This window comes from Sciurus vulgaris (genome assembly GCF_902686455.1).
Source record: "Sciurus vulgaris genome assembly, chromosome: 11".
In the NCBI taxonomy this organism is placed as follows: Eukaryota; Metazoa; Chordata; class Mammalia; order Rodentia; family Sciuridae; genus Sciurus; species Sciurus vulgaris.
Window position 1 is genome coordinate 2386428 of NC_136472.1, and position 23940 is coordinate 2410367.

The following is a 23940-nucleotide window of genomic DNA, read 5'->3' on the forward strand; positions in this document are numbered from 1 at the left end:
CTGAGTACATGAAATGAATCAGAGTTCATGACATTGACCACACAGGAAAAACCTAGCCCACTGGAAGCCTCTGTGAGGAACCTATCTGTGGCTATTTGGGGCCTATACTACTAACCACCCCTTTAGAATTACATGTCTTACATTTTACGCATCTGAACCTCTGAAGGCTTCCGTAACGATCCCTAGTGAGGAGGGCAGTGCTCTGAATCACAGGCCACAACAGCAATACAAGCCACAAGAACACACAGTCTGAAAGCAGTCCCCATCACCTAGGATCACTAAACCCATTGCCAGCCTCATCCATACTGAGGTGGCAACTCAAGGCTTTCCCTGCAAGTCCAGTCATCCATAATCATATTCTGGATTCACCAGGGTCTCCCAGCAAATCTCAGGGCACTTCAATGCACACTCGGCTGCAGAGTTTTGGCTACACTGGCATACACGTGTGCTGGTTCACTATGGTGTGGGTGATGACACATCCATGGATGGAAAGACACAGCAGTTACAGGCACCAGCACCACAAATCACATCATGTGGGAGGATGCATGCCAGCTGAGGACCAGGAAGGCACAGTGACAGTCCATGGCAGCTTACCTGGGTGGTGACACCACACAGGCACATCTTGGTCCTGAAACGGCTGGCTCTATGTACACCGACACCAGGGGACATATAAATGCAAAGGGAGAAAATAAATTTTGCCTCATACTCTGTGTCCCCTCTGCAGGGCCTAGCCATGTCACATGCACCTGGGGGAGGGTGCTTCACTAGGTCATCCATGGCGTCACAAGGCGATCACCCTCCAAACCTTATCACATGGTGCTAACAGGATACCCAACAAGTCTGCGGGATTTCCTGTCCAGCACCTTGTACACTACAGTTTGCACCCTATTGAAGGCAGTGTGAGCAGGAAAAGAACATTCTGTGCTTCCCTGATCCTGGCTTAAGTAGGACACCCTTGTAACCACCTGAACTGCATTGGGGCTGCTGGACGGTCCACCAAGGCCTCCACAGGAGCTGGTCCCTCTCCAGGATGCTCATTCAGAGCTCTCACAACTACCCACAGGCACCATGCCCACCAATTCATGGAAGACAGGTGGACTGCAGTCGCACGTCCTTGCTCAAGCAGGCCATTATGTCTATCAGGACTGCAGCCTGTGGGTGGTGTGGGATGTGCAGCCACCGTGGAATCCTTAGCCCAGCTGCCATTGCTGCCACTCTGACCTGTGACATGGTTCCTGGTGGCTCTACTGTGATGGGAAGTGCATACAAGGCTATCAACACTGTCAGGGCACAGGACATAACATGCTGACCTGCTTGACCACAAGGACATCAACAAGCATGTATCCATATCCACAGCCATCAAGCAAACATGGCCCCTTCTCACCCCTGAAAAGGGCCAGTGGACTCAACCTGACTTAGTGTCAAAGGGACATGTCATGACCTGCACTACCCGCCATTCCATGACTCCAAGGCGTCAGGTATGTGGATACTCTTGAGCACAAGCCACACTGGCCTGGCCGGCCCCTATGTGAATTTGACATTGAAGGCAGGGCCCCCTGTTTCCCTATGTTCCACATGGTTTCACCCCTGAAACTCAGGCAGCCATATGGCCAAGCCAGCAGGTCAGGGAAGCACCCACTGGAAGCTCCACACCCCAGCCAGGGCATTGCCTCCATCCTTCCCTGCACTTTGCTGGGCCTGGACAGGATGTGTACTGGTCATCTGCTTTGCATGGCTAATGGCTCAAAAGTCCTGACAATTGCTGAACCCCACAAAGGTGATGTCCTACCATGATATTGTCTACTTTCCATGTAGTAATCCCGAGTTGACCATTAAACATGGCCCAGGATGGGTACAGAAGATCAGAGGTCCTGGTTCATGCATTTCCACCATCCCTAAGGCATGAGACTCAGCCCATGGGCTGCTTTGCCCATTCCCACATCATACCACAAGGTGTCAGCAGAGGGCTGTTTAGCAGCAGCAGTGGAAGGAGACCAGGGCCCTCTACTGCATCCTTCAGAGCACCAAGCACAGGCAGCCAAGGGGCTGCTCCCACCTTGAAGAGCCCTGACTCCTTGACCCATAATTATCAGCACTGCCGGGTGCTTCCTTGGTGCATATTGCACAGGCTCTAGAATCTATTGGCGCTCAAGGGACACAGAAAAGAAGACAAGGCATTCCTTTGTCAGAAGTCTGTCCCCCATTTTGCTGGGGATGGTGTGTGAGCTCTCCCTGTCCTTGTGGTAAGTGCCCAATCTCAACCACTCTTGACAAACAAACTGGAATGCACCAAAACTTCAGCATCCCCTGTGAGGGACTGAAGGCCACCAGGGCTGCATACACAGGTGCCAGCTGCTTCTCTATCAGTGTAGTGAACCTCTGCACCCTCCAACACTATGACCAGAAGCTTAATGGTCTCCCCAGCTGCTCATGCACTGCCACAGACCCCCTCAAAATCCTCCTGGATGACCTGAACATCCAGCTTACAGGGGCAACGTGGTTGTACTACAGGCAAGGCCTGAGCCTGCTGAATTTTGTCTTAGAGCAGCTGTTGATTGGCTGCTGTCCAGTGACACCAACCCTCCTCTTCACCAGGGCATGCAGGGCTGACACACTGACCAAAGGGAGAAAACACCAAGGTTTCAACAAGACACATAAAGCAGTTAAACAACATCGTAAGTTGTGGATCTGCCTAAATTTTATCAAAAAGAGCCTCACGCAAACTTTTGTCCTATCCAATGAAAACTTACCCAAGAACTTGACTGACAAGCCAGGTCGTGGCACCTTGGGTTCCTTTATGCCCAGTCACGTGTCTACAAACGGACCACTAAGGACAAGGATGCAAGCTTTCAAACTGCAAGAGAGTCAGAGGTCAACAGCACATCATCAGTGGGAGGAAACATGTACTTTGGGTGGCTGAGACCACTGGGCCAAGTCACTGGCCACTGAACAGGGCATAGGGTCAAGCTATGCAAATAACCCTGTGGCAACACTTGAAATGTCCACTGCAGGCCTTCCCCTGTGAAGGGAGACTGCTCCTGACTCTCCAGAAAAAGAGAAGCAAGCACTAGCCAGGTCCAGTGCATAGTGTATGTGGGCAGCTACAAGGCCGGCTGGATCCTGAGGTTGTGCCCAGGATAGTGGCTATAGGGAAGGCAGCACTGCATCTGCTGTCCATGGTGCCTGTTCATGTGCAGGTGACTCAGGCTTGTCTGCTGCCCAAAGTAGACTTAGAGAACATCTGGTGCAGAATGGAAGCCAATTCCTTTATGTCCCCCTGGAAGGTGGTGCTGCTTCACTCTACAGTCCTCCAGGGCTGTGGTGGGGCCTGGGCCAACTGTCTTGCATGTCCTGTCATGACCAACTTCACAACTGCCCCTTTGCTGTGGCCCTTAGACACAGCCCTGGGAGCAAATCTACACCTAAGATGTACTCCAGCAATTAAGGCAGAGGCACCCTATGTGCTTGTGGGGCATGGCCTGTCCCCATCAGGAGGGACACTGCCTTCATCTTGATTGTTGAGGACTGTGGCCATCAACATGGCATATGGGCCTGGGAACTTACCAGTTTGCCAAACCCCAGGCTGCACTCCGCCCCAGTGTCCACCAGGGCCACTATCCTCTGCACATTGTTTGGGGACCAGTAGGTGGCCAGCTCCACATGTGGTCTTTACCTCCCAGCCATTCCTTCAGGGTGGGCACCTTGGCTGGATTCCTAGTCATGCTGAAGCACAGTCCCCTCACTCCTCCTAGAAGCAGCCAGGTCGCCTTTCAGTTGCACAAGTCATCCTTCTCAGGATGCTTGTCTACCTCTGCCTCTTTCAGGTATAGCTGGTGGCATATCTGTTCCCACATCTCAAGAAAGACCAAAGTAGACTGGGTGCTATCTCCTGGCCATCCACCCTGCTGCCAGGAGATCAGCCCTCATTTGCATGTGAGTGATTGTGATGAACACTTTCTATCTTTCTCTCTCACCAACAGGACTCACTCTGTGAACCTTTGGACGGCCATTGTCTCAAATTAACTCAGGTTGTTCTGTTACAAGGAGTACCTCCTCAAAACACTAAAAAGCCCAAAGAATGAACTAAGAAATACAAGGTAGAGGAAAAAGTGAGGCTTTACTTACAGATGGTCTTGAATGACTGGGCACCTATTGTTCAGAATCACACAGATTGGGTTCAACCTACATTTTATCCCCTAAAGCACAAGAACCCTCCCCAGGTTCCTCATTGGCTGAGTACTATGGGGTGTACAATCTTCTAGAATGTGACCTAGGTTTACTGTCTCTTGTTTGGTTATTTAAATAAATAAAAATTATTTCTCCCCACATCCATTTGTTTACTTGAGGTTGGAAAGTTCCTGGGTTGAGTGCATTGTGACACTGTTCTTACAAATACATTTATGAAGTTGAATTCCATTTAGGTAAAAATACATTTACCCACTTCTAATTTGTGTTACCCTTGAAATCCAAGATAACAAACAAGTAGTTAATACTCTAAGTCCATCATTCCTGTCAAAGAAAAATATTTAGATCCAATGGACATTGCACTTTATATGACTTACAGATTGATTTGCAACCTAGAAACATGTACATTAGTAATCTTGAGGATATCTTTACTCCTAACCAATTTAACTTTTGTCAACTGAAAGGCATTTCGATCCATTTGGGTGACTGTTTACATAGTTTATAAATGTTCATTTATCTATTTCTAATTTTCACACCATATAAACCATAGAGGCACAAGCATATATAGAGACAACAGACATAGGCACAGATAAAGTTAGAACAGACAGGAAACAAGAATTTTGTAACTATTTTCTGAGTTTTAAATTTCTACAGGTAGGGGGCAAAGTATCTATTAGATTTATTGCTTTAGAAATTAAAATAGAGTCTGTCACAGATTTTTACAGTATGACTCAGACCTGGGAAGGGCCTGTGCTTTCCATTTTCCTTCCCTGTGTCTAGGCCTATAATTGTTCCTGGGGATTCCTTGTACACCACAAACTGCCTGCACACTCAATGAGTGCTAAAAACACAATAGCATTTTATGAACTTTGGTATATTTTTCTCTTTTTTTCCTAAGACTCTCTTTCCAACACTTTAACATAAGGCCCCAAGGACTATCTGGGGAAATTTCAGTGTCTTTTCCCCTGCTTGCCTCCCCTTCTCTAGAGGTTTTATTTTCATTAGAGACTCAAATTCTCACTGGAGGTCTCTTGCCCCCACACGGGATGCCACTCTCTGGCTGTGGGCTCATGTTTATGAAACAGGGTTCAACTGCCCTTTTGGAAGGTTTCTCACACTCATATCTCAATCACACTCACACAGCCTCCAGGATGTCCTGACCCCAAGGAAGAACTTCTTTCTTGAGAACAAACTTTCCTACCTCATTTCTTTGTGGAGCAACCTGGGTGCTGCTGCACTTACTGGGGTTTGCTCTGTCTTTGTTGCTGATCACCTTTTGATTTGGGACCTGTTTATAGTCCCAGGTATCATAGGTATCATCCCACAACCTGAGTCCATGGCAACAAGGCAGTGGGATGCTTCTCCTCTAAAGAGAAGTCCCCATGAACCCTAGGAGATGAATGAATCCCCTGGTTGGGTGGCAACATTTTAGAGATAGCAGGGTGCCTCAAAGAATCAAGAATGTTCTCAGATGTTGCTTGGCAATGCAACCTTTGCTTCTGCAGAACGGTGGGCTACCAAAGTCAGCAAGCAAGCACAGGTTTACAGGCAGTCTACCTATTTTAATCCCCAATGCAGAACTGTCCCCTTCTATAATAGGAGGAGTTTGGGGTACAATTATATGAATGGCTAATGTTAAAATTGGGGAAGGAAGCCAAGTTTGGTAGCACATGACTGAGCCCAGTGGCTCAGACGTCTGAGGCATGAGGATCACAAGTTTAAAGCCAGCCTCACCAAATGTGAGGTGCTAAGCAACTCAGTGAGACCCTGTTCCTAAATAAAATACAAAGTAGGCCTGGGGATGTGGCTCAGTGGTCAAGTGCCACTGAGATCATTTCCCAGTACAAACAAAAACTGGGGAGGGAAAAGAAAGGGCTATATATAAATGATTATGCTCGGATACATGTTGGGAATCCAAAATGAATAAGATTGAGTCTTAGATTGCAGATAAGGCTACATACTCTATTTTATATACTCAGTGTCATTTTTGAGGTCACAGTGGTGCTCAGGGCCTTCCACAGGGTCTCAATGGGGATCAGTGCCTTGCCCAGGGTCTCAGTGTTGCTCAGATCATCCTGAGAATCACAGTAGCTCTTGGGGTCTTCTCAAGTGTGTAAGCAGGTCTCTGGCCTTCCCCAGGTCAAAGCATTGTTCAGGGATTTTGCCAGAGTCTCAGTGTATTCTTCCCTTTACAGAGTAACTCACTTGGGCTCTTGGACGTCCTCAGGGTCTGTGTGGATTTCAGAACATTCCCAAGGTTTTTCATGGGGCTCATGCCCTTGCCTAGGGACTTTGTGCGACTCATGGCCATCCCCAGGCTTTCAGATTGTGTCTGGAACTTTCTCAGAGTCTCAGTGGTGTTCCCAGATCTCAGTGTGGCTCAGAAACTTCCTCCAGGGCACACTGGGTTCAGGGCCCTCACAGGGACTTAGTGCATCCCAGGGCCTTACGTATGTCCTTGACACAGCTCAGCAACATTCTAGGGTCACACTGGTGCTCATTGATTTCCCTGATGTTGGAATGGGAATCAGCACCTTCCCCAGTTTCTCAGCAGATCTCACAGCCTTCTACAGGGTCTCAGTCCGTTTCAGTGCCTTCCTTAAGTGTGTATAGGAGCTTGGAGCATTTTCTAGTGTCTCATGAGGGATCAGAACATTTCCCAGGGTATCACTGGGACTCAGGCCTTCCCCAGAATGTCAGTAGAACTCAGGGCTGTCTACAGGTTCTTAGCAATTCTTCCCCAGTGTTTCTGTGTTTAGTGTTCACTATTCTCCGTGGTGTTCACATCCTCCACCCAGGTCGTGTAAATGGGCCTTTCTCAGTGTTTCATAGGTTCTCAAGGCTTTTTCAGGATGTCAATGGGGTCATGGCCTTTCTAAGTGTTTCAGTGAGTCTCTGGCCATTGCCCTGGGTCATAATGGATTCAGGAAATTCCCCGGGGTCACAGTCATGCATAAAGCCCTTCCTGTGTTCACAGTCATGCATAGGTCCATTCACCAGGGCCACAGTCATCCATAGGCCCTTCTCCCATATCAGTCATGAAGAGGCCCTTCCTCATAGTCACAGTTATGAACAGGCTCTTCCCATCGTCACAGTCATGGATAGTCCCTCCCTCAGGGTCACATCATGCATTGACCTTTCCGCAGGGTCACACTCCTGCGTGGGCCCTTCACCATCTCACAGTCATACATCGGCCCTTTTTCCATGGTCACAGTCATGTTTAGGGGCCACCTCCAGGGTACATGCATGCATAAGGCCATCCCCAGATTCCCAGTCATGTACAGGGTCTTCCCCAGATTCCCAGTCTTGAATGGACTTTTCCCAGGATCACAGTCATGCATAGGTTCTTCGACATGGTCACAGTCATGCATAGGTCCCTTCCCCATGGTCACAGTCTTCCATAGACCCATTCCCCACAGTCACAGAAATGCACAGGACCCTTCCTGAGTGTCATAGTCATGCACAGGCCTTTCCACACTGCCACAGTCACTCAAAGGACCCTTATGCAAGGTCACAGTCATACCAAGAGCCCTTTCCCATGTTCACAGTTTCAGTGGGGCTCTGGTCTTTGCCCTGCCTCTCAATGGGATTCTGGGATCTCTCCAGTGTCACAGTCATGCACAGACACTTCCCCATGGTCACAGTCATGCATAGACAATTCCCTAGGGTCACAGTCATGCATAGGCCCTTCCCCAGGTCACAGTCATGCATAGGCCGTTCCCCAGGGTTACAATCATACATAGGCCCTTCCTCAGTTCACAGTCATGCACAGGCCATTCCTCAGGGTCAAAGTCATGCATAGAGCCTTTCTGCAGGGTCACAGTCATCAATAGGCCCTTTTCCATGGTCACAGTCTTGCCTAGACCCCATCCCCAGGGTAATTGTCATACATTCAGACTTCCCAAGGTTACAGACATGCTTAGGACCATTCCCCAGGGTCACAGTCTTGCATAGGCTCTTCCCCAAAGTCACAGTCATGAATATCACTGATTGGCATGGTCACAGTCATGCATAGGCTCTTCCCCAGGGTCACATTTATGCATCGGTCCTACTGATAATGCCATTTACCAATGACGAGTTCTGCTTCCTCTAATGTTCAAGTTTGAACAGTAGAGAAGCATGCCAATGCAAGCATATTAAGCAGGTTTTAGGTAAAAGTAGTAATAATGCAGACTTGTCCCAGGAGGTAGAAGGGGCCCATGGCTGATGCTCTAAAGTCCCCAGAAGTGAGCCCACCCTACATCTTTTATAGGCTAAGATCTCTTTTGTCCTCCAGTTCCCTCCCCACTTATCTCTCCTACCTGCCTATGTGACTAGGCCTGGGTTTGCAGGTGAGATGCATAAAGTTAGAATCAGATGGGGCTGGGGGCAGGCCAAACTGATTCAGCTAGGCAAGGGCCCAGGGGGCATTAATTAGCAGTTCCTTGCTTGCAGTCCTTGATAAGGGCAGGTAAATGGGCTCTGAGAGATGCTCCACATTCCATTCTCCCAGGGGCAATCTCCAACTTCCAGAGGCAGATGGTTTTCAAGGCCTCCATTTCCTCCATTTGACCCAATCCTCTATTTCTACACTAACTGCCTGTTCCCAATTCTGGCCTCAATAACTCTGGGTCACTGTCATGCTTAGTTCCTTCACCAGTACAAAGTCATGCATAGGCCCTTCCCCATTGTCAAATTAATACCTAGGCCTTTCCACAGGGCCACAATCATGCATAGACCATTTTCCATTGTCACAATCATGCATAGGCCCTTCCACAGGGTCACAGTCATGCAGAGAACACTTTCCAAGGATCACAGTCATGCATATGGATCTCTCCATGGTTACAGTCATGCTTACAGTCATTCCCCAGGGTCAAAATCATGCATAGATGCTTCCCTGGGGTCACCAGCATGCATAGAGCATTCCCCAGGGTCACAGTCATGCATAGGGCTCTTCTGTATGGTCCCAGTTGTTGACAACAGGGTGACATCTGTAACACACCCAACAGGAGAGGGCGCACAAACACTAAGGAATGAGAGACTATCCTAATCACCAGGATGCAGGCGGTTGCAGCAGCACCCTCAAGAGCCAGTACAGGACAAATAGAATGTGTTGAGTCCCCGGGCGTATCACAGCTATAAAGAGATACCTGTCCAAGGAATGTGCAGCTGCCCGGGAACCTTATCTATCAAGGACAGGGGGGCCTAGCCCTGATTCATCTTCTGCATAGTTCTCCCCTTCCCTCCTCCCTTCTTCCTCCAGGATCGTTCTGTTCCGGTGGGACCCAATGAGAATCAAATAAATTGGTGGGGCCCAACCAAAGAGGACAAATGTTTAGCTGTTCAAATGTTAACCAATAATATACACATTTTTGTGTGTGAATGCTTGAAAATCTCTTAAATAGAGTGCTTTCTCACCCCTTGGGGCCACTCCCCACTCAGTCATTGTAGTGGTCTGAGAGACTGGTTGCAGTCCAAGCTCTAGCTTGCAATGAAACCTCATTGTGTGTCCTGCATTATCGTGTGTGCACTTTGACTCTCTGGTGATCAGTGGATATTGAACCCCAACATTTGAGGGCTCGCCCGGGATAGGCTCCTCTGACTCCACTCCAGGAGACAAACGGCCCACGGTACCAAGGTTTCTAAGGAGATTTGCAGTGGAAGGAGAATTGGCCAGCTCCATTTTCTGGGACACAGATCCCCGTTTGAGGTTGGTTGAGAATTCTTGTTTGGGGGAAGGAAAGAGTTGTGAGTGTCCCTAGAGTTTCCACTGTTTAAAGTCATGGGAGATGTCCCCAATAATCAGGAGTCATGTCGACGTCCCCAGTGGACGCTGTCTGGGTGGCTATTCATAAAAGATCCCTTGTCTGATTTTGGTAGTGTAAATTTGAAAGGCATTGCTCCTGTGAGAGTGGTGTGGTTGACTGGCCAGTGAATGTTAGAGAGTCCTGTGAAAATTTGTTTTACTGTGTGCATTGCCTTCATTGTTCTTTTCCATCTACTTAGTTCTTTGCTCCTCATTATTATGGGACAGGCTCAGGTAACTCCTAACTCAGGTTCCTCCTGAGTCACTTCTCAGAGGTCCGGGACAGAGGATGCAACTTTGGTGTGGGCCACCTAAAGAAGCGTAAGTTTATGACACTCTGCTCCACGGAGTGGCCAACCTTTACGAGATCTACACCGAGTGAGGTAGGTAAGCTTCTCTCTCCATGCACCCCACATCTGTTTGAGGTGCAACTGTCTGTCTCTTTAGTTTTGGAGGGTAAAATGGGCACCCATTTGCTACTTAAAGGCAGTTAGTGCAGCTGCCATTCTTCAAGACTCGGGTGAGAGGTTCCTGGCCTAGGCACGTTCCAATCACCTGCTCTGTGCAGACCAGGCATGTTGGAATCTGCCAAAGCCATTTCTCACTTTTCTGCCCAGGGCCAGAGCACAATTGCCACCAGTACACTGTGTCCCTCATCCTGACATACCCAGGATGCATGGAACTGTACGGTTCTCTGGCCTGGGCAACTCTCAGGCGGACCCCAAATTCTCCTTCTCTGGTTCCCCATCCCAATCACCCTACGTGGTATACAGGGTGTTTGGTAGACAAATGGCATTGAGGGAAAGTGCCAATTACCTTTGCTTCTGTATGGGCCATACAGCACACCCCCCCACATCCACTCCCTCCACAATGTTTCCCCTTTGCTTGCAGATCAGACATTAAGCATTCAGATGGTAGGATCAAGAGAAAGACATAGGACAATTAGTATGAAAATGCCCAGGTTCCCTTTGTTTGCATAGTTAGCCTTCACTAGTCTTTCTAGTGTCTTCCCATTACTGTTACTGTTCTCAAATGTGCTCACTTTGTTCTCTTTAAGCTGCAAGAGTGAGGCATCTAAAACCCCCCCATGAGACCTCCAAGCAAAGGGCATTATATGCCTAAGAATCAATAGATGTCCCCTCACCCACCAGAGATTCCTTTAGTCTACCATGCTTGACATCAATAATCTCTACCATGAGCAGAGAAAGCCTTGAGGAATCGCCTACTATGGGAGGAAGATCAAGGGGATCCTCCCAACTTAAGACAGACAAAAACAAATTTAGGGAGGTTTTTGGAGAAATCTAAAAATATTGAGATATTTCAAAACTTATGCCAGGTATTTGACTTCACCTGCAAAATTATGCTATTAACCATCTAGAGCACAGGCAGTTCCCAGAAACCATCCTAACTGGGACTTTAGTGAGTTGGATATAAACTCGGTGGGTTCGGAGGTGGGACCAAAGGTAAGCTCAGAGGGCTCTGTGGGCTCAGCAGGCACAGGTAGCAGCCAAATAAAATCGGACAGAAATTGGCCAGAGCAAGCGTTATTGGAATTTGCTTCTCAGGCAAAGTTCCCAGACGCCCAAGGTATAGGAACCCGGAGAAAATCGCACATGGCCCTGTCTGCCCAGGGTTTTTATAGGCTAGGATGGAAGGGGGTCCTATTAGTGACAGGTATACGTGAAGAGTCAGTGGAACTTTCTAGCCCACTTGATGGTCACATTTGGTGGGCTGGCCTTTGTTCCAGCTGCTCAGCTCTGCCAAGTACAAGTGCCTAAGTTTCTGACCTAACATCTCGATCTTTTTGGTGATATAGGGAGCCTGAGTCTCTCTGGCTACTTCCTGCATGTTAGGGGGGGTCATGGGGAGAAAAAGGTTCTGGTTTTAGGTCGGCAGGGAGGCGGCTATAAGAGCGTAGGAGCATCTGGTTGTAGGTCACCCTGGCAACCTCACTTATGCAGTTCTGGGCAAACCTGAGAAGACAAGGATCAATCATTACCAGAAATCCTATTACAAATAGGGGAGTTAGGGTAGGGGTCAACCAGGTGAAAAGGGTGGAGTTCAGCCATCCTGGCCAGGGGTCATTTTTTTTTTCTTGCTTCAGCCTTTTATTTAGACATCTGAGAGCTTTGACGTTGCTTCCATTAGACCAGTTTCAGTGCAGCAGCAGCATTCTCTCAGGAAGAGGCTTGTTCCCCCTTTATCTGCTGTCAGATCTAGTGCTCCACAGTTCTGCAAGAAAACTTGAGCAATAAATGTTATTTATCTTTGCAGGGATGTCAGGGGGCAGCAGATGCCTCTACTGCCTTCTGCAGTTGCTGTTCTAGCTTTTGGTTGGCAGTGACTGCATAACCAAGTCCTCTTGATGGTATAACCTGTGTTTAGTAGAGATCTCTATATTTCTGTGACTTAGGGCTAGATAATCATACTAGCAAGCTCAGATTAAGCCTACCTATGTAGCTTCAGAGGATCTGTAGGCCTTAAACTGACTAAACATCTCGTGGTTTTGGAAGTTTCTCTTGATAGACAGCAGGTGCATCTATCTAAGAATCTCTCTCATAGCTTCCAGTCTTTATTTATTCTAGGGCTGTTAACACATTGTACATTTTAGGTTGCCTTTAACTATTGTATCTTTTAAATGCCCATGAATGGCTATATTTCAGTTTTAACTGTTTTACTAGGTGTCCAAGATCTAGCTGGTCAAATTGACATGTTACTGACTTTTCTTGACCTATATATTTAATCTCAGTCTCTGAAATTGATCTTAACTGCCAGCAAGCTAGTCTCACCAGTCATAAAGTAAAGTGCTAAGCTTTAACTTCAATGTCTATGACTTTACAGTTATTCACCCCCTTTTATCTAATTGAGGTTTACATTATCTGTGCTACTGGTGATGCCTTACTATTTCAAGTTAATTTACGGTGTTTGCTTTTGAAGCAGTACTTCTGCAAAAATTAATCAGGCAACAGTTATAGAGTTTACAAGGAAAATACAAAATGGAATCACCAACAGTAGAACATTCAGTTTGTGCAATAGGTATCCTGAATTTTAGCTGAGTCTGAGTTATGCATTATATCCCCTCTTTGAGATCACAGTAATCTTTACAACAAACATCAAACCTTTGAACATAACTTTAAATGAATTAAAGTCTGACTTTCTTTGGAGCCATTCTAATATGCAGCCGGGTGAGGCAGAGCCTTATCTCAGGTAAGGCGGATCTTTTCACAAAACAGATTTTGAAGATTAAGCAGAGATCAGATGGAGCTCTGTTCTCTGATAGAAATGCAGTTCTAACAAGTTACATCAGTAAGCTTTATATATATCTTATTATCAGGTTAAGGATTATGTAAGCATTATTCTTTGTTTTCAGGAAAGTTACAGAGACTAGGACATCTATTTAACATTTTCACAGCTGCAAAGTGCAATGTTAGGAGCTCTGTGTGGCTCTCAAGAAACTCCACTGTCCCAAGTTAATGTAAGGCAGGCAGGAACCAGAGAAGGGAGCTAAGGAAACACTGGTTTTCTGCCAAAGGAATTTCTTCCTGCCCAAGAGCTGTGTCTGAGAACAATGTCAGAGCTGATAGGATTCTTGCACAGAGCCTCCCCAGCGAGGGTACTGCCACAGCAGCCAGGCATCTTGTGCCCCTGCACAGGAACATTCCTAGGTACTAGGCCACAGCCTGCCTCACATACATATAACCAACTTAGTTATATGCAAACTTGTTGAAATTTGCCCTTTACTTACACAGACTTTCTTAGCACTTACTTTGATCCTCATATATTCCATCACACAAAAACTTTCTGTTTTAGAAACATTCTTTTACTTTCTACTAAATACATTCCCATTCTTAGAACCTTCTGTTTTTCTTTCCTACTTGGTGAGCACTTTGTGGTGAAAAATTCACGTTCCTTCCATATAGGCCAATGTGTGTGAGCTATCAAGAAGGCATATTTGAAATCTGTATGGATGTTGACCTGTTTACCTTTGGATAAAATTAGAGCCCTAATCAGAGCAAAGAGTTCTGCCTTTTGGCAAGTGGTCCCTTCTGGAAGGCAATTGGCTTCCAGAACTGAGGCGTTGGTAATAACTGCGTAAAGCGACTCTACAGCGTCTATCGGGACCCAGCACAGAACTGCCATGTACAAAAATGGTTAGGTCAGGAGAGGGGAGTGGGCAATTGAAGAGGTCCTCACGAGGCGAACGTAGCACCTCCAGCACCTGTGGGAGTGGAAGGGATTTATGGCTTAAGAGGTCCTGCAGTTGATGGGTAGAAAACACAGTTATTGGTTGAAGTAGGATGTGTTTCAGAGCTTCCTTATTTAATTCAGCCACTGTCGCCAGTGCTCCAAGACATGGTAGCCACCCACGAACTGTGGAATCAAGCTGCTTGGAGAGGTATGTCACTGATCTGTGAGAAAGTCCAGTCGGTTGCATGAGGAGGCCAGTGGCAACACCCTGCTTTCACCTGTGATGAGGTGGAAAGAAGGGTTAGGGTTGGGGACAGAGAGAGCAGTGGAGGATATAAGAGCATCCCTGAGCTTGTAAAAAGAGTCAACTGTCACCTTGTGGGAGGTCAGGGGCCCATGTGGAGTCTCTTTTGCTGCCCGATATAGGGGTTTGACCAGGAGTTCAAAATTAGGGATCCAGTGTCTGAAAAGAACAGATAAACCCAGGAAGGAGAGAATGTAATCTGTGATTTCTGGTGGCTGTAAGTCACACAGGGCTTGGATTCTGTCTGTTGTGAGACTATTAGAGGTAGGATTGAGGAGTATGTCCAAATATGTGACTGGAGGGGTGGTGAGTTGGGCTTTGGCTGGAGAGACCCAATAGCCTCGAAACCCCAGGAACTTAAGGAGCTGGGCAGTGTGAGTCTGGGAGGCCTTGAGGGACAGGCTGCATAGGAGGAGATCACCACATATTGTAGGAGTGTGCTATTTCCCAAGTCACAAGTAGCCAAATCCTGAGCTAAGTCTTGCCCAAAAAGGTGAGGACTGTCCTAGAAGCCTTGGGGTAAAACTGTCCATGTCAGTAGCTGAGACCTAAGGGATGCAGTATCCTCCCATGTGAAGACAAACATGTAATAGGAGTCACAGTGAAGGGGAACTGTAAAGAACATGTCTTTGAGATCCTGGACTGTGAAGTCGGTGGTAGAAGGGGATATGTGGGAAAGAAGGGAGTAAGGATTAGGAACCCCGTGGGGTGGATGGAAATAACTGCCTCATTAATTAGATGGAGGTCCTGAACCAAGCGATAGGTTTCTGAGGGTTTGTGTACTGGCAGTATGGGGTGTTACAAGGGAAGTCAGTAGGGATAAAAAGTTTCTGAGTAAGCAACAGGTCTATAATGGGTAAAAGTTCTTCCCTGTGAGTATGGGAAATTGGAGACATGAAGAAAACTCAGGTTGAGGTTTTATTTGGATAAGGACTGGCTTGTGGTGGGAGGCTATGACTGGCTTGGAAGTGTCCCAGACTTGGGGGTCTTCCAGCTCTGGGGACAATGGTAGGGTAGGTGGTGTGGGGGTGTTAGAGAATGTATAAAGCAGATGTAGAAGAACGTGAGCTCTAGCAGTGTGCCTGGGAAGAAGCTATAGGGTGGATCTTAGGGGTTGGAGAACATCTTTTCCTAGAAGGGGGATTGGACAGGAGGAAATAACTAGGAACGAGTGTGTACAAGGATGTCCCTCCAGGGCACAGACTTCAAGCTGTTCTGCTTGAGAAGGAGGATTTTCCATCAATTCCCATAACCGAAACCTGGGAAGGAAATAAAGGCTTAGAGTAGGCAGGCAAGAGAGAATAGGTGGTCCCCATGTCCACAAGGAAAATTATGGATTTATCCGCTACCTGGAGCTTTTACCCTGGGCCATCTAGTGTTATAGGATTCCTGGAATCCAGGCTCCTTCAGTCTTCTGTGAATCCCAAAAGGGAAGGGATTGCCTGGCTGGCCACACCTTTGCATAGAGATGCTGGGCAATCACTCTTCCAGTGTCCTGCTTGTATGCAGGTGGGACATGGCCAGGTGGGGGCCCTGGGTTTGGACATTGAGCCCAGCTGCCTTCACATTTGCACTTGAAGCAAACCCCTGGTGGAGAGGATTGCTGGTTCCCCTTTGAAGCTCTCACTGGAGCAGAAGGCCAGCTACCAGGGCTTGGGATTAGAGTGTCATCTTTTTCTGTAAACAAGCTTGCCTGGCCAATTCAGCTGATTTTTTTGCGGTGGAGGGGTCATTATAGACTTTAAAGGCCAATTTTACCAGATCTCAGATAGGGGTTTGAGGGTCCGCCTTAGCTCATTTGAGCTTTTTTCTTATATCAGTGGCTGATTGAAAAATGAAGTAGGTTGCTAGCGTTGTAGCCCCAGAGGGGGATTTAGAGTCCAGTTTAGTATGTCTAGTAAGGGCCTCTGTATGGTGGTTAAGAAACAGAGCTGGATTCTCATCTGGATTCTGGGTAATTTCCCTCAGTTTATCAAAGTTTACTACCATATTGGAGACTGCCTGCATGCCTGCTAGAGGTATTTGGCCATGCAAGCACAGTAATGGTGGCTTTGCTGGCCTTTCCAATAGTTCCAGCTTGGTTTGGTTATTGGAACCTGCCCCTGTGAGTGAAGTTCTTTCTGTTAAATGGGCTTGGTCAGCATGGTCCTGTGCTGCCTGTTGGATACCGGAAGTGGAAGAAAGGATAGTAAGACTATAAGTTTGGGAAAGATACTTAAATTCCTTAATATAGTAGAGGAATCAGCAGAGAAATACCCTAAATGAGAATGGAACATAGATTCACATATCCCCATTGCACCAGCTACCTGTCTGAGAGGATAAAGAAGCTCTGGGTTAGGCAGTGGGAGAGTCTGATAAAGTTGCCTGTAGTGCTGACAGGGGAAGAGGGAGCAGACTGGATGGAGAGGCTTTTTGAGGGAGGAGTTGGGAGTGGAAGTGGGAGGGCTCCAAGGAGGAATGGGGGAGGTCTTTTATCTGCAGGAGGAGGGGACAGTTGGCAGGAAGAGGACAGGAAGAGGAGGCAGAGTTTTGGACAGAGCATGGGGGGAGGCCAAGATTGGGACCACTCTGGGGAGGAGAATGTTTGTGATGGAGCAGGTTGAAGGAGGAGCGGGGCAAGCACCAAATTCCAAAAAGAAAGCTTGCTAATGGTTGTGAGTGCTTTCCGGTGGCCATCTAAAACATTGAGGCTTGACCAAGGTGGAATAAAAAACTAACCGCTTTTCTGCCTTAAAACAGTGGCTGTCCAAGTCTGTGAGAATTTGAAAGTCAAGAGTGTCCTCTGGTGGCCATCTTGAGCCATTACCTAGAATATACTGAGGCCAGACCAAGGTTGAAAAAAAAATTAGCCACTTATGGCTTCAGTTTCTGGGAAGTCCCTGTTCATAAAATTACAGTGGATACACCCCAAAATAGTTTTGGGGTCCGATGAGCTCCAGGTATTTCACATTAGCCCTCCAATTTTACCCAGAGAGAGATGTACAGAAGCAGCACAGGCACCCCAGTTCTGACTTGTGTACACCAGGAAGATGGCGGGCAAGCCAAAAGCTGAGACTTCTCTCAAGTCTTGGGGGCCTAAGACAGACATGGAGGCTAACTGGAAGCCCAGTCGACTCTACTGTGACCAGAGGCAGATGGGTGGAGGGAGTCTGTGGCCTGCCAAGGGAACAGAACCCTCGGTGGAATGGAAGGGAAATTGGAGCTTCAAATGGGAAAAAAAAAAACCCAGGGAACTTACCTCCCTTTGAAGCGGGATGGAGCAAAGGGAGCACAGCTGAGTAGGATGGGAGGGAACCTCCTGGCTCTTTTGAGGAGGTTTGGGTATCAACCCCAAGTGGGGGAGCCTGAAAACACCTCCTAGGTCTCAGCACCAAATGTAAGCTCGGTGGGCTCTGCGGGCTCAATGGGCAGAAGAAGCGGCCAAATAAAATTGGACAGAAAGTGGCCAGAGCAAGCTTTATAGGAATTTGGCTCTCAGGAAAGTTCCCAGACCCCCGGGGTATAGGGACCTGGAGAAAATCCCACGTGGCCCTGGCTGCCCAGGATTTTTATAGACTGGGTTGGAATGGGTCTTGTTGTGTGACATGAAGAGTGAAGGTGGACATGAAGAATCAGTGGAACTTTCTAGCCCACTTGATGGTCACCTTTGGTGGGCTGGCCTTTGTTCCAGCTCCTCAGCTCTACCACCTACAGCCACCTAAATTTCTGACCTAACATAGGATGCCTAGAAATCTATTATGAGGACTTCAGGAAAATCCTGCTATTTTCATGGAGAGACTCAGGATGGCAATAAGAAGACACATCACCCTGAATTCTGAATCCATAGATGGCCACCTACTTTTAAAGTATAAATTTATCATTCAGTCACCCCAAACATTTAGAGGATATTACAAAAATTGGCACATGGCCCTGATCAATCCTTAGATGAAGATTGCGTCTTCCATTTTTTTTTAAATTGGAGATCAAAAAGAAAGAAAAGGGAGCATAAAGACAAGAAAAAGGGCTTATTAAATGTCATTCAAAATGACAGAAACTTCTTTTTAATTTATTTTTATTGTAAACAAATGAGATACATGTTGTTTCTCTGTATCTACAATGAGTAACAGCATACCATTTGCATATTTATACATTTACATATGGTAATGATGTTTGATTCATTCCATTATTTTTTCATTCCCCCAACAGCTCCCACCTCTCTTTTCCCTCTATACAGTCCCTCCTTCCTCCATTCTTGCCCCCTTCCCATCCTTCATTATGTGACATCATCCGCTTATCAGTGAACAGCTATGAACATTGATGTGGCTGTATCCCTGTAGTATGCTGATTTGCTGATTTGAAGTCCTTTGGGTATAGTCTGAGGAGAGGGATAGCTGGGGCAAATGGTGGGCCCACTCCAAGTTTTCTAAGGAATCTCCACACTGCTTTCCAGAGTGGCTGCACTAATTTGCATCCCCACCAGCAATGTATGAGTGTACCTTTATCCCCACATCCTCTCCAACACCTATTTTTGCTTGTATTCTTGATAATTGCCATTCTAATTGGGGTGAGATGGAATCTTAGTGTAGTTTTGATTTGCATTTCTCTTATAACTAAAGATGGTGAACATTTTTTCATATGATTGTTGGTTGCTTGTAGATCTTCTTCTGTGAAGTGTCTGTGCATATTTTGAGCCCATTTGTTGATTGGGTTCTTCGTGTGGCTTTTTTGAGTTCTTTATATATTCTGGAAATTAGTGCTCTATCTAAAGTATGAATGGCAAAGATATTCTCCCACTCTGTAGGCTCTCTCTTCACATTGCTGATAGTTTCCTTTGCTGAGAGAAAGCTATTTAGTTTGAATCTATCCCGGTTGTAGATTCTTGCTTTTATTTCTTGTGCTATGGGAGTCCTTTTAAGTAAGTCTGATCCTAAGCCAACAAGTTGAAGATATGAACCTACTTTTTCTTCTATAAGATGCAGGGTCCCTGTCTGAATTCAAGGTCCTTGATCCATTGTGAGTTGATTTTTGTGCAGGGTGAGAGATAGGGTTTTATTTTCATTCTGTTGCATATGGATTTCCAGTTTTCCCAGCACCATTTGTTGAAGAGGCTATCTTTTCTCCATTGCATATTTTTGGCACCTTTGTCTAGTATGAGAAAATTGTATTTACTTGGATTTGTGTCTGTGTCCTCTATTCTGTACCATTGATCTACCTGTCTATTTTGGTGCAATACCATGCCTTTTTTGTTACAATTTTTTTGTCGTATAGTTGAAGTTCTGGTATTGTGATACCCTCTGTTTCATTCTTCCTGCTAAGGATTGCTTTAGCTATTCTGGGTTTCTTATTCATCCAGATTAATTTCATGATTGCTTGCTCTATTTCTGTAAGGTACGTCATTGGGATTTTAATAAGAATTGCATTGAATCTGTATAGCCCTTTTGGTTTTATGGCCATTTTGACAATATTAATTCTGCCTACCCAAGAACATGGGAGATCTTTCCAACTTCTAAGGTCTTCCTGAATTTCTTTTTCAATGTTTTGTAATTTTCACTGTACAGATCTTTTACTTTGGTTACATTGATTCCCAAGTATTTTATCTTTTTTTTTCTTTTTTTAGGGCTATTGCAAATGGAGTTGTTTTCCTCATTTCCCTTTCAGCTGTTTCATCACATGTGTATAAAAATGCTTTAGATTTATGCATGTTGATTTTATAGCCTGCTATTTTGCTGAATTCATTGATGAGATCTAGAAGTTTTCTGGGGGAGGTTTGTGGATCCTCTAAATATAGAATCATGTCATCCGCAAATAGTGGCAGCATAAGTTCCTCTTTTCCTATTCGTATCCCTTTAATTTCTTTAGTCTGCCTAATTGCTCTGGCTAGAGTTACAAGGACAATGTTGAATAGAAGTGCTGAAAGAGGGCATCCCTATCTTGTTCCCGTTTTTAAAGGGAATGGTTTCAGTTTTTCTCCATTAAGAATGATGTTGGCCATGAGCTTAGCATAAATAGCCTTTACAATGTTCAGGAATGTTCCTACTAACCCTATTTTTTCTAGTGTTTTGAGCATGAATGGGTGTTGTATTTTGTCAAATGCTTTTTCTACATCAATTGAAATAACCATATAATTCTTATCCTTAATTCTGTTGACATGATGGATTACGTTTATTGATTTACGGATGTTAAACCATCCTTGCATTCCAGGGATGAACCCCACTTGATTGTGGTGCACAATTTTCTTAATATGTTTTTGGTACAGTTTGCCAATATTTTGTTAAGGATCTTTGCATCTCTATTCATCAAGGATATTAGTCTAAAATTTTCTTTCCTTGATGTATCTTTTCCTGGTTTGGTATGAGGGTGATATTAGCTTCATAGACTGAGTTCGGTAGGGTACCCTAATTTTCTATTTCCTGGAATACTTTGAGGAGCAATGGAATTAGTTCTTCTTTGAAGGTCTTGTAGAACTCAGCTGAGAATCCGTCTGGTCCTGGGCTTTTCTTGGATGGTAGGTTTTTAATGGCTTCTTCTATTGCATTGCTTGATATTGATCTGTTTGAATTGTGTATGTCCTCCTGGTTCAGTTTGGGAGGAGCATATGTCTCTAGAAATTTGTCAATGTCTTTGGTAGTTTCTATATTGTTGGAAACAGATTTTCAAAGCAGCTTCTCATTATATTCTGTATCACAGTGGTGTCTGTTGTGATATTTCCTTTTTCATCATGAATTTTAATAATTTGAGTTTTCTCTCTCCTTCTCTTTGTTAGTGTGGCTAAGGGTTTGTCTATTTTGTTTACTTTCTCAAAGAACCAACTTTTTGTTATCAATTTTTTGAATTGTTTCTTTTGTTTCAATTTCATTGATTCCAGCTCTGATTTTAATTATTTCCTGTATTCTACAACTTTTGCTGTTATTCTGTGCTTCTATTTCTAGGGCTTTGAGCTGTAATGTTAGGTCATTTTGTTGTTGACTTAAATGACAGAAACTTTTAATGCCTTGCAATAACCCATGCAATTCACCCATTTTAGGAGTGAAAAAGCAAACTAGCAAACTACCTAGTCCAAAACCTTAGAATAATGATGCAGTAATTTCCCCCACCCTGTAGTTCTTACTCTGTTATCTGAAATTCCAGCTGCTGCTTGGTTTACTAAGATAGATTTAAAAAGATGCCTTTTTCTGTGTACACAGACTCTGAATAGCAATTTCTGTTTGCCTTTGAGGAACCAGATAATATGTCTCAACTAACCTAGACAGTGTTGCCTCAGAATTTAGAGAAAAGGCCCTCACCTGTTTGAACAAACCTTAGCTAAGGACTTAACAAAGTTCAGAGATAAAACATCTGTAATTGTTCTCCAGTATGTAAATTTCTAAACTTCTTAGCTGATAGGAATAATAACATCAAAAAAAAAAAAAAGCTTAATTATGCCATCAACACGTTCAATGCTACAGGAAAAGTGACCATAGGACAATATTCTGCCCCAGAAAAATCAAAAAGTGGCCTTACTTCAAGCTTCTGTCCTCAGTTTAAATATGAAGAAAGATTTAACCTGCTTGTCACAAAGGGGAAAATAAATCCTGGATAGGCAGCCATAGGCAGCTCAACAACCAGTGGCATATCTCAGTGAGGAGCTTAGCATATTAGCTTCATTCTCAAAAGTAATGGAAAATAAGGTCTCATGATTTTCTTTGACATCCAAGATTGTCCTGATAGAAATGGCTAAAATGCCCTAAGCACAAAGTTTCTGCTAAAACCTGTTAGCTCAGCTCCTTCCAGATCTCAGTCAAAGTTTACATTGAATGTAAATTGAGAAAGCCTGAAGGCTCTGTAGGAGACCAGTCTTAAACCAAAGGAAAAAAAAAAAAAAAGAAAGAAAAGGAAAAAAGAAAAGAAAAAGTTTTACCTGAACTCCAGAAAAAGTACATTTTATAGTACTTTAATAAAGTAATTAATGGACATATCATTTTTTCCAGAATTGTTGTTGTTTTTAATTGAATATTTTTTTGAGCTCATGACTTTTTGATCAGTTCTAGTTTTTCATTCTACTAGAGTTTTTGAACATGTGTTACACTGCAATGGAGATTCACCTATAAAGTTACAAGGCTTTTGATTTTGTATTATTTGTACGTTGTGTTGTTTGACGTCATGTTCTCTCTGTATCAAAATTGAACTCTCCTAAAATTATAATTTTTAAATGGATCCAGATACTTTTAATTCAAGTGATTTAAAGGGTCCAATTTAAATTGGGTAAACTAATAAGAAGTAAAATGTCTTTGAAAATATCTCACAAGTCTCTAGGTGGTCAAACTAATGAAATGTTGATGGTAATAAAATGTCTAATATCAATTGTTTATAGGACTTTTCTTCAACAGAAAAGAGATGGAAAATACTATTCAGGACACTTGTCTGACATCTTGATTTTTACAAAATAAGTGAATTAGACTTAACATGTATGGGATTACTCAAATGTGTTAGAGACATCTGATTAATTTACAAAGTTAAAATGCTAATTGTTAAATAACATCAAGTACACTTTAACTCCTTCAATTTCATGGAGTAACATACTTAAACTTTATTGGTGTTTTCATAGGTTGGTAAATAAAAAGGGTTTAAAATTGCTTTGTGTCATCACTAAACTAAAAACAAGGTTACTAAGAGTTACGTCCTAACAGGTACAATTCTATATACAAAGGGTTCCAAAAGTTTCAACTGTTCAATTAGAGTACTATAAATAACAAAATATTTAATCTTATTAAAATGGAGTCATTTATCTAAATTCAGAAATTTCTAAAGAGTTGTTTCAGAATATGAATCAAAAGGGTCAACAAATAAGAAAGAGAAAATAAAAGGTCTTAGATATGGAAATTTAGTGAAGAACAAAATCTTTCTGGGAAAAACGTATTCATGTGATAAAACACATGGGAGTCTAAGTAAGTGCTAAGAAATCTGTGTAAGTAAAGGGTAAATTTCAACAAGTTTGCATGTAACTAACTTGGTTGTATGTATGTGAGACAGTTAAAACTATTTAAGGTTTTTCCTAAGGTGAAATACTAATGTTTGGATATAAACCAAACTTTAATCTATATGGTAAAATGACAAGAATTTCTTAGAAACACTAATTTACTCTTACCTTTGTGTCTATTAAGTTTTCTTCTTTAAAACAATTAGTCTTAAAAAAATGGGGTTTATACAATTATGGTTAAACAACTGTTAGAGTATTGTACTACATTACAGAGTCTAAATTTTTCTTTAAAATCTAAATTTGGTAATATAAAAGTGTCAAGGTAATTGTGAAATGGTCACTCTTTGTATATTAAATGTGTAAATATTTTCCAGGTATACAAGTTTTAAATCAGGGAATTTATTAAGCTGCTATTCTCCAAATTTAACTTGTCTATAATGGTAATTTTAAACTCATAAAGAGTACATTTTATTGGGGTTTTATTTCTATCATCTAATGTTCCATTATAGGATCTGTTATCAGTAGGTTATATGTAAAATTTGT

The 23940-nt window shown here is 44.2% G+C and overlaps 1 long non-coding RNA gene across 1 annotated transcript in view; it reads left to right on the forward strand.

Moving 5' to 3' along the window:
* Nucleotides 1-23940, forward strand: part of LOC306640620 — a 246494-nt gene that overhangs the window by 35987 nt on the left and 186567 nt on the right. Inside the window, exon 2 of the long non-coding RNA XR_013757830.1 lies at nt 23378-23650. This is a non-coding gene — a long non-coding RNA (uncharacterized lncRNA). The remainder of the gene's footprint in view (nt 1-23377; nt 23651-23940) is intronic.